Below are 13,947 nucleotides of genomic sequence, written 5' to 3'. Positions count from 1 at the left end.
ATGGATCAACCTTGATGGCATTATGCTAAATGAAATAAGTCAGAGCTAGACAAATACTGTATGATCTCACTTTTATGTGGAATCTTAAAAAATAAGATAAAAACAAAAAAACCCTGAGCTCATGGATACAGAGAACAGATTGATGGTTGCCAGAGGGAGGGGTGTGGGGGGATGGTCCAAATGGGTGCAAATGGTCAAAATGTACAAACTTCCAATCCAGTAGGGATGTAATGTACAGCATGGTGACTATAGTTAACAATATTGTACTGCATACATAAAAGGTGCTAAGGGAATAAATATTAAAAGTTCTTATCCTAAGAAAAGAATTTTATAACTGTGTGTGGTGATGGATGTTCACTAGACTTAGTGTGGTGATCATTTTGCAATATGTACAAATATTAAATCATGTTGTACACCTGAAACTAATATCATGTTAAATGTCAGTGATAACTCAATAAAACAAAAATCACTGGGTAAAAGATGCATTCATTTTCTATTTGTACAACAAATTACCACAAACTTCTCAGCTTACTATAATACCTATTTATTATCTCAGTTTTTTAGGCCAGAAGTCTGGGCATGACAGCACTGGCTTCTCTGTTTTGAGTCTCAAGAGGCTGAAGTCAAGGTGTTGGCTGGGCCTGTAATCTCACTCAGGGAGGCTTCATATCCTCTTCCAAACTCACTGCTTCTTTACAGAATTCAGTTTCTTAGAATTGTAGGACTGAGGTCACTCAAACACCATGACCAAATTCCTGTCCCCTTTTGTTACTTCTCATGAGGCTATTTGTAATATTAAATAATTGCAAATATTTATGGCAAGAGTAGATTTAGTTGACTAGTATTTGAAATAACTGGCCAGTGATTCGATGCCCTAAAATGCCATCGTGGACTAGTTTCTCTCATACTCACCACGCTCTGAGGTCCACTCTTTCATTTGGGTGAAATATCAATACTCCTTTGGACAGAGGAAAGATACCGATCTTTCATCATACTCCTTCAAGACAAACCAAAATCGACCCAATTTAAGCAACTCATCTCAAAAAACTTCTTTCTAAAACTTAGAAGAACAACTGTTGTATCTTCCTAAGTGGAAAGTCTATTAGAAAAAGTGTATTTAGGGGCGCCTGAGTGGCTCAGTCGTTAAGCGTCTGCCTTCGGCTCAGGGCGTGATCCCGGCGTTCTGGGATCGAGTCCCACATCAGGCTCCTCTGCTGGGAGCCTGCTTCTTCCTCTCCCACTCCCCCTGCTTGTGTTCCCTCTCTCGCTGGCTGTCTCTCTCTGTCAAATTAATAAAATCTTTAAAAAAAAAAAAGTGTATTTAGAAGGAGACCCATAGTTAGGAATTTTTAAAAATAATTTCAAAATCTTAAGATCAGATCTACCTAACTATAAATTAGCTTATATTTATGTTCTACTTGGTGAACAACAAGCAGAAGCCGCTAAGAAATTTACTACAAAAGCATTGCATGGGAACCCAATGAATATTAAACAAGCATTAAAATCATGATTTATGTTCGAATTATAACCATGTAAAAAGATGCGTAGGATAAGATGAAATAAATATATTTTAAAAGAAAATAAAACTAGTGCGTCTGCTTTCCCAATAATTTAACTTTTTTCTTTTTGATTTTGGAATTGTTACTGTTGGGGAGAACTTCAGGATGGCAGATAGAGCTAATGTGGAATGCAACCCTATCTCTTCCCCATACATAAAAATAGATATATAATATTTGAATTTTTTTCTTTAGAGCGCGTACAGCAAGGGAGAAGGGGCAGAGGGAGAGGGGGGGAGAGAGTCTCAAGCAGGCTCCACACCCAGCGTGAGCCCAGTTCACGGCTCAATCTCACAATCCTGAGATCATGACCTGAGCTGAAATCAGGAGTTGGATGCTTAACCGACTGAACCACCCAGGTGCCCCAATAGTTGAAATATTTTAATACATAGCTATAAAGCAAGAAGAGTGCCATAAATAAAGAAGATTCCAACAGCAGAGAGTTGGATTTGAAGTTAGATGTCCTTTGGAGCTCACCTGACATGACATAGCAGACTTGTACTATACCTTACAGTCAGAAGGGCTGGTGTAGGGGGAGAGCAGCAGCCTGAGAGCACAGCCCCGCACCAGCAGGCCGAAGTGGCCGGTGAACATCAGGGAGTCCTTGCGGCCTTTTCACTCTCGCATCGTCTTGAGCTCTCTTTGGACTCTAACCGGATGCCATTGCCATAGGCAGTCGGCTGGGCTGGCGTGCTCTGGGTCTGCAGTCACCTGCAACCACCCTCGCCAAAGAGGCTCCAGGCCCAGGACCTCTTCACCAGCTTGCCTCCTGATACAAGACGAACAAGAGGAAGGGGCCCACGCAAAGCGTGCACAGCCCTGGGCCAGGACTTCTCCGATAGCCAGATTTTGTCCTTCGTTCATTTGGCAGCTGGAGGAGGGGAGTAATGTATTTAATCATTGATTTAGAAGAGCTCTTTAAACTGTGTAAAAGTAGGTCTGGGTACATTGGAGGAAAAGCCCCAAGTCCACCATGCTGGGGCTTGGGGTAGAGTCCTGGGGTAAACATTTGGTTCTCAAAGTCCTCAATGTTGGTTTGTTTCTTGCCAACGGCTCCCACACTGTGCACTCCTCCAGAGTCTGCTGTGGGATTATAGGGTCATTGTCAGAAAGGTGAGGACTTAGCACCAATGTGTAATACATTGGGTGATTTCAGGACTTTGCTGAGCCTGTTTGTTTCCTCAAGGGTCATAAGATCAGATGATTTTGTTTCATAGAAGTCTAGGAGGAACTGGGGAAAGCAGACTGAGCTGTCATGGGTACTCCAATCTGAGAACAGCGGATGCTGGGGAGGGGGGGGAGTTGGATGACATGAGATGACAGAAAATGGGGCTCATTTGGGAGGGGAACAGGATTTGGGAGGCAGTAAAGATGGCTGGAGTCGGTGGGAAGTTACGGGGTCCCTGCCCATGTCTGAGCTACACCTGAACCAAACAGAGAGGGGAAAGCGAACGAGAGAGCCTACACAGCTCCTGTATGTTATGCAGCATTTTCAAGCAGAAGTATCAGTGATTCTGAAAGAAAAAATGCGCTTGTACCTAATATCTGCTATTTATAAAGCATTTTGTACCAAAAACTTCACAATGTTAAAAAAAAAATCTGTTTGCCATGACAATCTTATGAGACAGATACTCGTATTATGGGCAGAAGAGCCTTGGTTTAGAGTGGGAGAGGCTTGTCCAAGGTCATGGAGCTGGTAAGTAGCAGAATTCGGGTTCCAACCCAGGTTGGACACAGAGGGAAAGGAAATCTTTGGGTTCATACATAAAATCCTATTTTGCTATTTCTAATTAGAGAAAAATGTATTTATTTTACTTGAATAGTTATTCGAGCTGGGAGTACTTTCATAAGAGAGCCGTAATTTCGGGTTCTAATAAAATTGTGGGGTTTTTTTTTTAAGATTTATTTATTTATTTATTTGGTGGGGGGCAGAAGGAGAGGGAGAGAGAGAATCCCAAGAAAACTCCACATTGAGCAGCAAGCCGACTCAGGGCTCCATCCCAGGACCCTGAGACCATGACCAGAGCCAAAATCAGGAGTGGAATGCTCAACCGACTGAGCCAGCCAGGTACCGGGTTTTAATGAAGTCATGAATTTACAGAAGACTTCGTATGTCTTACCTCAGGAGAGGTAGGCTCATTTAAATAAGAAAGTAAAAAAGCTAGTCAATATTTTTCATTTAAAAGGGAATTTGATTTTTAAATACAAAATTTTCATTTTAAAAGAAAGGTATAAGAATTGTAAACACAAATTGATCTCACGGTCAGACGACATTCATGCTTCTCTTCCACACAGGGCTTGCCTCCTGAATCATGCCGTTCCCTGGGTCCTTTCAAGGGGAGAAAAAGAGAGACCTACTCATTTCCGTTCCATTTAGAGACAAATGGAACAGTGTGCCACACTTAAGGAAAGTACAGTTTTCATTTATACCATAGCTAGTCTAGAAAATTGGAGTTAGTTGGAAAGTAAACATTAGGACTGAAATGCAGCTGGTAGTGTGTTTACTTTTCAGGACATTTTCCTTCTGATAGAAATCAAATGAAAATTTTACTTTTGAATTAATTGAACAAAACACCACCTAGTGGTAGACAGACCTATTTTGGAAAGTCAAGAGAACATAAGTTTCTTGTAGAAAATTTGGAATCCATTCACTCTCGGGTTTTTTTTACCAGGTAACTTTAGTTTAATATTAAAACATTAAAGAGCTTACATAGTTGGGGTTTGGGGAGGACTTAGGACCATTAAAAGCCGGGCAGATAAAATCCTGTCGCACCAAATATCATCGAATACTCCTTTCTTTATGCATGTGTTCCAATATAGTGTTTATAGCCAATGGGATAAATACAGTCTCTGCTTTGAAGCCCAAAAGAATATCCTTCCCACATTTCAAATTTTTCATTTTCAAAGCTAGCATGTGATGACAGTTTGCCTTCTTAGATAGGTCACTGAGCCCTGCGGTGCACCTTCTCTGTACGCCCCCCCATCCCGTGTCACCTCCACCCTTCTCCAGCCCTTGATCTATGTGCCATCTCTCTGAAGGAGCCGGCCCTGCCTATGACGTCACAGAGAAAAGAGATGCCAACAGCTGGGACCGCACGCAACTTGCCACCACCGACTCTGCACACTTACAAACAACTGCACCCACTTTGTCTCCTTCCCTCTCACTGTCAGAGCGCCAGCCTAATGCTCTCATCTGAATCTGGCCATCTTTCTTCAGGCTACCTCAGGTTGGTCCTCCCTCCACCCTCTCCAGTTCCCTCCCCGCTGACTCACCGGGCTGTGCGAGGATGGGCTGTTTCTCCCACCCTAAGAGCAGACAAACCTCAAACTTCCCCAGTGACCACCTCTGTCTTTAGCCCTAATTTTCCTTCTTTACAGGTTGTCGGCACTAGCTGCCCCCAGTGCCTCACCGGCCTTCACTCCTTAGCCAGGTGGAATCTGGGCTCCCAAGGCCTCTCTGGAGCATTTGCTCAAGCGGTCATTCCTTCCTCACTGGAGGAATTGCGTGCCTTGACTTGTCTTATGTCACACGGCCCTGCTCTCCGCCACCCCTGTCATCTCGAAGTTTCCTCTTCGTCTGCTCCCCCTTTGAACACTGGTGTGCCTTGGAGATGGCCTTCGACTCTTCTGTACATTTTTCTGGGTGTTGAATCCACTCCCGTGGCCTAATGTACTGGTGGACTGAAGGAGTCTGCAGCCTGTTAGTAGTTGTCATAGACAATCACCTCGTTGTCCCACATATGTAGTACATTCTCTTAATTTTTCATTATACTCTGCCTCGTCACAAAATGGAATTGAGGGGTAAGTATGTTGGGGGGCGCGGGGCAAAAGCAAGAGCTCTGGGCTACGTATTACACCAAGCACTTTAAATGAATGATCTCATTTCATTCTCACCACAAATTCATGAATAAAGTTCTATTTATTTTCTCTATTTTGCAAATTATAACCGATGCTCTAGGCAGATATTTTTCCCAAGGTCACACAGTTTAGAAAGGAACAGAGCTAGGATTCGGTAATGGGGTAATGTTTAATATTAAATTATACACTTTTCATTTCTTTACGCTAGTGCTCTCCCCCAACCGTCAAGCAGAATAGTTTTCTAAGTGCATGTCCTACAGAGGAATGGTGGATCCGGTCTAAAACAAAAAAGTTAGAGGTCAATTTTGACTCTCAAAACAGACATTTTATTTTTTTTTAAAGATTTTATTTATTTATTTGACAGAGAGAGATAGCCAGCGAGAGAGGGAACACAAGCAGGGGGAGTGGGAGAGGAAGAAGCAGGCTCCTAGCAGAAGAGCCCGATGTGGGGCTCAATCCCAGAACACTGGGATCACGCCCTGAGTCGAAGGCAGACGCTTAACGACTGTGCCACCCAGACGCCCCTCAAAACAGACATTTTAAAGCCTGGCGTAGAAAAGGTAGTAGTGAGAGGCCTGGCTTTCCACTGCAAGCATGCAGCACTTGAATGACACAAAGATTCTCAGGATGCCTCCTAAAACTGAGAAACTGTGGAAATGAATCACAAACCATACGAAGAGCAACTGCAGAATGGGACATACAGGTCATGCTTTCTGGGTTAGGAAGGAGCTTGGAGAGATTTGAGGGGGGGTGAGTATTCAACACACGTTAGGGTCTGTTCCTCAACCCCCAGTTTGGGGCCAACATCCTGGTGTAAAGGAGTGATGATGACCAGCAGATAGGTTTGGAGAAACTCAGAGCAGATGGGCTTGTTTCCTGCTTTCCAACGCATGGCAAGGGAAGTTGCAAGCCTCCTCGAGATGGCTGTGTTTCGGATGGTGCTAGAACAACACGATCTCAGGAAGTGGATTAGCAGTGGATGAGAGGACTGTTTGCATGGCTGTGCCCCAGAGCAGCTTCACAGGGGCCCAGACCCTCCAGAATAGAGCAAGGAATGCAGCTAGCAGGTCTTGAACTGCAAAGACGGGGCACAGCATTGCTGAGAGACTTGAGAGCCTGGAAAAGTGGTAGGGTCAGGACAATAGGAGGCAAGACTCACCAATGTCAGCAGCACAAGTCCGTATACACTGGCACAAGGCCAGGGGGGTCCAGCCCACAAGAGAGACAAGACCTCAGGGGTTATCAGCAAAGACAGAATGACAGGTTAGGGACTGGGCCATCCTTCCTCATTGCCATTATGAAATTTGAGGTTTGCCGTGAGCCAAAATGTCACTTGGGAAAAGCAAGATGGAGGAAGTCAAATCCCTTGAAAGATAGAACACTCATGCCAAAGAAAGCTAGAAACTTAGCAGACTGGTGCTCAAGAGAGAGGAATTTGGGCGAGAGTGAAATAATTCTAGACATAGAACTGTCAGGTCATGGAAAAGTTCCCACATGTCCTCTGGAGCTGTCTTTGTTTTTCTGCCTTGTCCCTTTCAGTGACCATCACAGGAAGGCTGGTGGCCAACGGTCCTGGACGTCGTTGGGGTGGGATTCTCACCACTGCTGCTCATATTAAGTTTGCTTTTTCCTCATTTTATTCTTTGTTTGGAAGATGGGGATCAAGAATACCTTTTGGGTATTAAGAAAGTTTAAAAGCTAATTAATTTGGAACATGGGTGTCAGAGTGTGTCTGCTGAGTATTTCTGGGTATGCTCAAACAGCCCAGGGGAGGTACGAGGAACTGGCTCCTCTCTGTGTTCATTGAATTCTTCCCTAAAGTCCTAAGTCCCTCTTCTAGCCTCTGTTCTGGGGTACCCTTACTCAGTTTTTCATCAGTGTAAGTAATCTCCGTGTGTGTGTTCCTCAAGACCCAAAGGAACATGAGTGAGTAGAACAGTACCAAGCCCAGCGTGCCGAGCGCGCCCTAAGAACTAAAGCCTCAGGTAGTGTCGCAGACACCAGGTCGTCTGCCCACCAGCCTCCCCACCCCTCTTCTCTGTCCGCAGTCCTGCCTTTACTCGGAATCGGGCCTCTGTGCGCTGCACGGAACTCTGGCCCCTCGGGTTGTCCCAGTGAGCAATTTCTCAGTGGTCCCTTCATCTCAGCGTGATTGCTCAAGAGTTCAAGTCGCGGGTGGCAGCGTCTGATCGGCGGAGGCCAGGTCCCCAGCTGCCCACGCTGACTCCCAGCGCGTGGAGGGAGGGCCCCCCGGTCCACTTCACGTTCTGTAGTGGGAGGGGGGCTTTTCCCCACCAACGCTTGAGACAGTGGAAGACTCACCCACCATAGAAAGCAAGCGTGGACGCTGGGTAGCCCACGGATCCCACAGCATCCCCCACAGGGAAAGTGGTGCGAGCGAAGCATCAGAAACAAAACTGAGTGGGGCGTGAGCCCGAGCTGCCTCGGCGACCTGCTTCCCAGGCTGAAGCGGTCTGGGAAAGAGGGGGTTTCCCCGGGCGTGATTTTACAGTTGTTTCTAGTTCAGCCGGGCGAGGCTGGACGAGACAACGCCTTGCAGGGGAGCCCTCGAATGCAGAAGTTACTTCTGACGCCACTCGAGCGGCTCGGAAACACAACGGGGACGCAGAGGGAACGCGGGGGCTCGGGCTGGGTGGGAGAGGCGGCGGGGCCGCGCATGAGCACCGCCTAGTTTGGACTCTGGGTCCACCTGCTGGTGACGTTTTTCCTCACCCGTTCTTTCCACCGCGCGTTCACCGCGCAAGGCTCGCGATTCCCAGCGGCGCGGCGATCAGCCCAAGGGGGCCCGGCTGCGACCGGCAGCAAGCTTTCCCCGAAGAACGGCCGAGCGGTGGTTAATCAACACAGCGGTTCTTGGTGGGTCGGGATGGGAGGCCGGAAGCGGGGTGGGTGGGGGGGTTGTTTGTTTGTTTTCGTTTCAGGACACACAGGAACCCACGGCTGTGGCGGAGGATTTCTGCAGCACTGGCGCCGGGGCTCCCGGGGCTCTGCGCCTCACACGCTCGCAGCCGGGCCAGGGGACGGATGCCTGCTGGGGGCCGTGACCCTGCGGGACACTTCGTGTGCCTCACGTCCCCTCCTTTCTCAGCTCCTCGAGGACGGCGCCAGCAGGAGAGGTTGCCTCGGCAGGTCTGTGCTCCTTGCGTGCGTGACTCACGGCCAGGGCTGCTCTCTTGCCCGAGAGCTGTATGTGCAGCCCGGGTCAGCTGGGGCTCTTCGCTGCCTCCTGGGTTTCTGCTGCGGCTCGAGGGAGCGGGACTGTCTTCTGCCTGCCGCCAGGTATCATAGGAGGGCTTCCTGTGTCTGTGGTCCGGGAGGCATACCGGTGATGACACTGAACAAGTTGAGGCCACTGCCGGGGGACTAACTCATCGCTAAATGACGCCACTAAATCCCTTCGAGTTTGCTGCACACAGACCTCCTTGGCGGGCCGTGCGGTGGAATGGCCCACCGTGGCCAAGTTAGACAACTGTGCTGCTGTGGCCAAGGTCCCTGGGTCTGACGACCCTCATTCACAGGGACAAGCCCAGCCCCAGCCCGCTTTCTTAGAAATACAGTTTGACCCTGCTTTTATTTTTTTAATTGAGGTTTGATTTAATCAAGTAAAATGGATCGACCTTAAGTGTAGAGCTTGGAGAGTTTTTATGGATTTATGTACCTGCGTCATCACCACCCAGGTCCAGACACACATGTGATTGGAGTTGACTGTGTCAATCAATTCCAGCAAATTCCTCACAATGCGGGGGGTGGGGAGAGGATACATAAGGCTGTGGTTCTCAAATGTTATGGGGCATCAGAATCACCTGGAGGGCTTGTTAAAACACAGATTGCTGGGCTTCACCCCAGTTTCTTATTCAGTAGGTGTGGGGTGGGCTGAGAATTTGCAGTTCTAACAAGTTCCCAGGTGATGCTGATTCTTCCCTTCAGGGCCACACAGAGAGAACTCCTGGGCCCAGGAATTGCCAGGAGAAGTTCCTTAAGCTGCCTGGTATTTATAACCATACAAAGAAGGAAAACCCATTAGCCGAACAATTTTAATTAAAATGTGTCAGCCAGGTATGTGGCTGATGGTCTTTAGATGCTGGCCTTCTCTTGTCTGACCCAGAACTCTTTGATGATCTGGTCTGTTTCTAGCAAAGGGGTCAACGAAGTTTTAGGCATAGATTGTATCAGTACAAACTAAAAGAGCTCAAAAGATCAGTAAGCTTTTAAAAACTAGAAGACCCATTTTACCCTTTTAGAGTCAGAGGAGTGGTGTTTATAAATTGTTTTATATCCTCAGAAGAAGATTAACCAGTCAGCACCTATTGTTAGGGCATTTTAAACAGTTCTAAAAGGAGCACTGTGGCATAATAAATATATATATTTGGGTTTTGTTCCCAGTGTCTGATACACAGCTCCTAAAACCCTTGGACTCTCTAGAGAGCGATAAGTGTCTTGTGTATGCTCATGAGATGTCTGGTATGGAGTGGGGGAGCCAGACAGCTTCAGGATGGGTGCTGGTTGACCAAGACAGAATTAGGGGGTTGGAACTTGTAGCTGCAACAGTCCCACCCCCATCCCTAACCTCCAAGAAGGGGAGCGGGGCTGGAGATTGAGTTCAGTCACTAATGGCCAATGATTTCATCCATCATGCCTACATAATTAAACCTCTATAAAACCCCCTAAACCATGGGGTTCAGAGAGCTTCCAGGCTGGTGAACACATCAAGGTGCTGGGAGGGTGCCCCTCCAGAGAGGGCATGGAAGTCCCTTCCCACGTATCTGTCCTTATGCATCTTTTCCAGCTAGTCTTGAGTTGTGTCCTTTATGATAAACCAGTAATAGTAAGGGAAGAGCTTTTCTGAGATCTGTGAGCCACTGTACCAAATTATCAAACCTGAGGAGGGGCTCATGGGAACCCCCATTTATAGCTGGTTGGTTGGTCAGAAGTACGGGTGACCATGTCAGACTTTCGGCCGGGCAGTCCTGTAAGGTCTGTGCTAACTTCAGGAGTTAGCGTCAGAGCCGAACTGTGGAACATCTAGACGTCGTTGGGAGTTGGAGGATCAACTGAGGTGGAAAAAACCTAACACATTCGGTGTCAGAAGTGTTACGAATAAAAACAGCTCAAGCACACTGAAGAAGTGTAAAACTAACCACCTGAAATGTGCGTTTTTTATTTTTATATTCAATTTCTGAATCCAGAAAATTTTTCATAACTTTCTTTCCTAATATTCCAGATTTTTTTTACAAGGATTATATATTACTTTAATCAGAAAAATCAGAAAAAAATCAAGCACCAAAACAAAAACAAAATTTCTAGGAAAAGCAACAATAGAGGTCTGAGAAGTTTAAATTGTTTAAATTTGGATAAACAGCTGTATTTAATTAAGAATTTCTGTATTGTAAGATACTTACTTTTCTTCATCTATCTATCTGTCTATCTATCTATCTATCTATCTATCTATCTATCTATCTATCTCAGAGTGTCCATGGGCTGTTTCTCACTGCTATTTGGTCTACAATGTCCAAGAAATGGATTCTTTAAAAAAAATAGACATTTATTTATTTATTTATTTATTTATTTATTTATTTATTTATTTTTAAAGATTTTATTTATTTATTTGACAGAGAGAGAGACAGCCAGCCAGAGAGGGAACACAAGCAGGGGGAGTGGGAGAGGAAGAAGCAGGCTTCCAGTTGAGGAGCCTGATGTGGGGCTCGATCCCAGAACGCTGGGATCACGCCCTGAGCCAAAGGCAGACGCTTAACGACTGCACCACCCAGGCGCCCCTATTTATTTTTTTTAAAAGATTTTATTTATTTGACAGAGAGTGAGACAGCCAGCGAGAGAGGGAATACAAGCAGGGGGAGTGGGAGAGGAAGAAGCAGGCTCCCAGCGGAGGAGCCTGATGTGGGGCTCGATCCCAGAACGCTAGGATCACGCCCTGAGCCGAAGGCAGATGCTTAACAACTGAGCCACCCAGGCACCCCTAAAAAAATAGACTTTTAAACAAAAGTCTTAATATACTACCTTCCTAGTTTTTTCTTTTTCTTTTTTTTTTAAAAAGAGAGGTTGGAGCAGTGTTTGGAAAGGAAGGATGGGAAAGAAGTTTTTTGGGTTTTTTGTTTTGTTTTGTTTTTTAAGGAAAAGTAAACCACTTCCACTGTGGAGTAAACAGATTAATTCTGGTCCCCCTGATTCATTTTTAATTCCTTTGTGTTTACTTAGTGTGGGCTCCACTAGGCAGTGGTGTTTCTGTGAGCAAACATTCTGGACACTCTTTCTTCAGAAAGAAATGTCCTTGCAGACAAGATTTGAACATCGGCCCTGTCTTCTGTGCCTCCAGGGCTGAGAGGGAAGTGACCAAAATGAAAAACTGCAGTCAGACGGATTCACAAGGCTTCGTCTTCACATCACACCAGGACAGAAGCGGGGCTTGACTCTGCGTTCTTCCGACGCTGTGGCCACAGGTAAAAGCAAGAGCAAACGTAGACTCAACTCTAACCGCTTGGGCACAATCCCGGAGACGGGACCGGCCGGGGACGATCGGTGCTGGGGGGCAGCTGAGGCTCTTCCACTCCCATGGGGCTTTTCGGGCAAAGGGCAGCCAACACATGCAGCTGCTGCTGCTTTTGAAAAGTTGCAGCTCGTGGATCGAGTATTTGGTTAACCCCCTTTGAATCTAAAAAACAAACCGAAAACTCAAACCATAGAGTCAGGTAGTTTTAGAATGTGAAACAAAACCGAGCAGTCCTGGATGATCCCTCCCTCCCACAGTTCTTTGCTAATATAACCCCTGAACTCACGTTCACCCCGCTCCTCCGGGGTCAGGGGCTTGCAGCTTTGCAGGGCAGCCCTCACCATCACCAGACCGCTCTGCGGCCTTCCACCCTGGGCTTCTGGAAGGTCGGATGAAGGCCTCCACAGGACGGTTTCTGAAGTGTTTGAAGATGGTAATGTCATCTTCTCTGAGTCTCCTGTCATTCAGAGCGAGCATTTTGAAGGCTCTTATCTGTTCAAATTACAGGTTTGCTACCTCCCTCCCTTTCTCTCCCTCTCCACGAGGCTCTCCAGCCTGTCCAAGCTCTAAGTTTGTATTCTCTGTAGGATGAGCACGGAGCGGAGGACCCAAGGGTTCTAATCTTCTTTAATTGACACTGTTGCTAGCAGCTCAGTCTAATCTTTGCAAGTTCTATGATAGCCTTGCCTTTCTACTCGCTCCTGATGAACCTACAGTCAGCTAACGTGCCACTCCCCAAACTCAGGATCCTCATTACATGAACTTCGCTTAAACCACCTTATGCTCAATTATTTGAGCCAGAGTGCAGGTCTTTGTATGTGCCTGGCTAAAGAGTAAAAAAGCGATCTCAGGGAAAGTCAGCACTTTGTCTAAGATCCCGTGACTAGTAACTAAGGTTTTAGCATATCATTCCTTAAGAGCACACATCAAAGTCGTTTTCAGTCTTGGCTCTGTCATCCAAAAATTATCCGTATCACAAAACAAAACAAAGATTAAAAAAAACAAACAACAACAACAACAACAAAACACCTTGCATGTATCAGGCATGATTTAAATGCTTTTTTTGCAAATTAACTAATTTAATCCTCATCAGTTTATGAGGTAGGTCCTATTATCATCCACATTTTAGGGTTTCAGAAGCTGAGACGCAGAGAAATTAGTAAATTGCCCAAGGTCACAGAGTTGATAAATGGCAGAGCTGAGATTCACACCTCGGCAGTCTGGCTGCGGGCGCTTACCCATGATGCCTCTCCAAGCAACCTTTCCAGTTTCCTGTTATTTACAGCTTTAAAAAAAATGTCTCTGATTTTAAGACTGTGGTCGTTTATTTAATCACCACTTGCTGATTTCCAGGCCTCATGCTTGGCTCTGGGTACACATGCACAAGACAGACCGGGGACGTTGGGGCACAGGGTGATTTCTGACAGTTTTAAGTGACGGAAAACTGACTCCAAGCTAGAGTAAACTAAACAAGAGAGTTTATTGGCTCATGTATCCAGAGTCTAAGAGGAATAGATCTTCGTTTCGAGGCAATAGGATCTAGAGACAAAGATGCTGTAGTTAGGGCATGGGTGGGGTTTGTTGCCAGAAGACGGTGAGGGAAGGCCTGCCAGGCCAGCGGTAAACAGAGCCACCTGTAGAAAAGGGAGTCTTTGGCTACAAGCAACAGAGGCCTATCCTGGTAACTTGAAGATAAAAGAAATGTATTAGAAGGCATAGGGTGGCTTTTAGAATCATAAAATCAGCTGAAGAACTGGACTCACCAGGATTAATAAGTAAGGCAGCTTGAGGGAACCCAAGTAGCATGAGACGAACTGACAGGCATCTTTTCTGAAATGAATCCGAACCAGTCTTTCTTTTCCCCCCTCATGTCTCTTCAGTCAAAATTAGCAAGCTGCCTCTGCACACCTATTGGAATGGCTAAAATTAAAAAGACTGATCATACCAAGTGTTGACGAGCATGTGGAGAAATAGGAGCTCTCCTACATTGTTTGTGGGAGTGTAGAA

At 46.2% G+C, this 13,947-nt stretch overlaps 1 protein-coding gene across 2 annotated transcripts in view; it reads left to right on the top strand.

Moving 5' to 3' along the window:
- Positions 1 to 8,174: 8,174 nt before the first annotated feature.
- Positions 8,175 to 13,947, top strand: part of CHN1 (chimerin 1) — a 222,580-nt gene continuing 216,807 nt past the window's right edge. The window contains exons 1-2 of one of the 2 annotated variants that reach the window (XM_087861581.1): positions 8,175 to 8,291; positions 11,767 to 11,890. The gene's annotated coding sequence lies outside the window, so the exon portion shown is untranslated. Of the gene's footprint in view, positions 8,292 to 8,341; positions 8,565 to 11,766; positions 11,891 to 13,947 lie in introns of those variants that run through there. The other variant, XM_087861584.1, reaches the window with a different exon arrangement.

Source organism: Ursus americanus, chromosome 1 (genome assembly GCF_024610735.1).
Source record: "Ursus americanus isolate L20-20 chromosome 1, mUrsAme1.1.p, whole genome shotgun sequence".
In the NCBI taxonomy this organism is placed as follows: domain Eukaryota; kingdom Metazoa; phylum Chordata; class Mammalia; order Carnivora; family Ursidae; genus Ursus; species Ursus americanus.
Note: the sequence above shows the minus strand (reverse complement) of the source record. Positions and strands in the feature narration are given on the sequence as shown.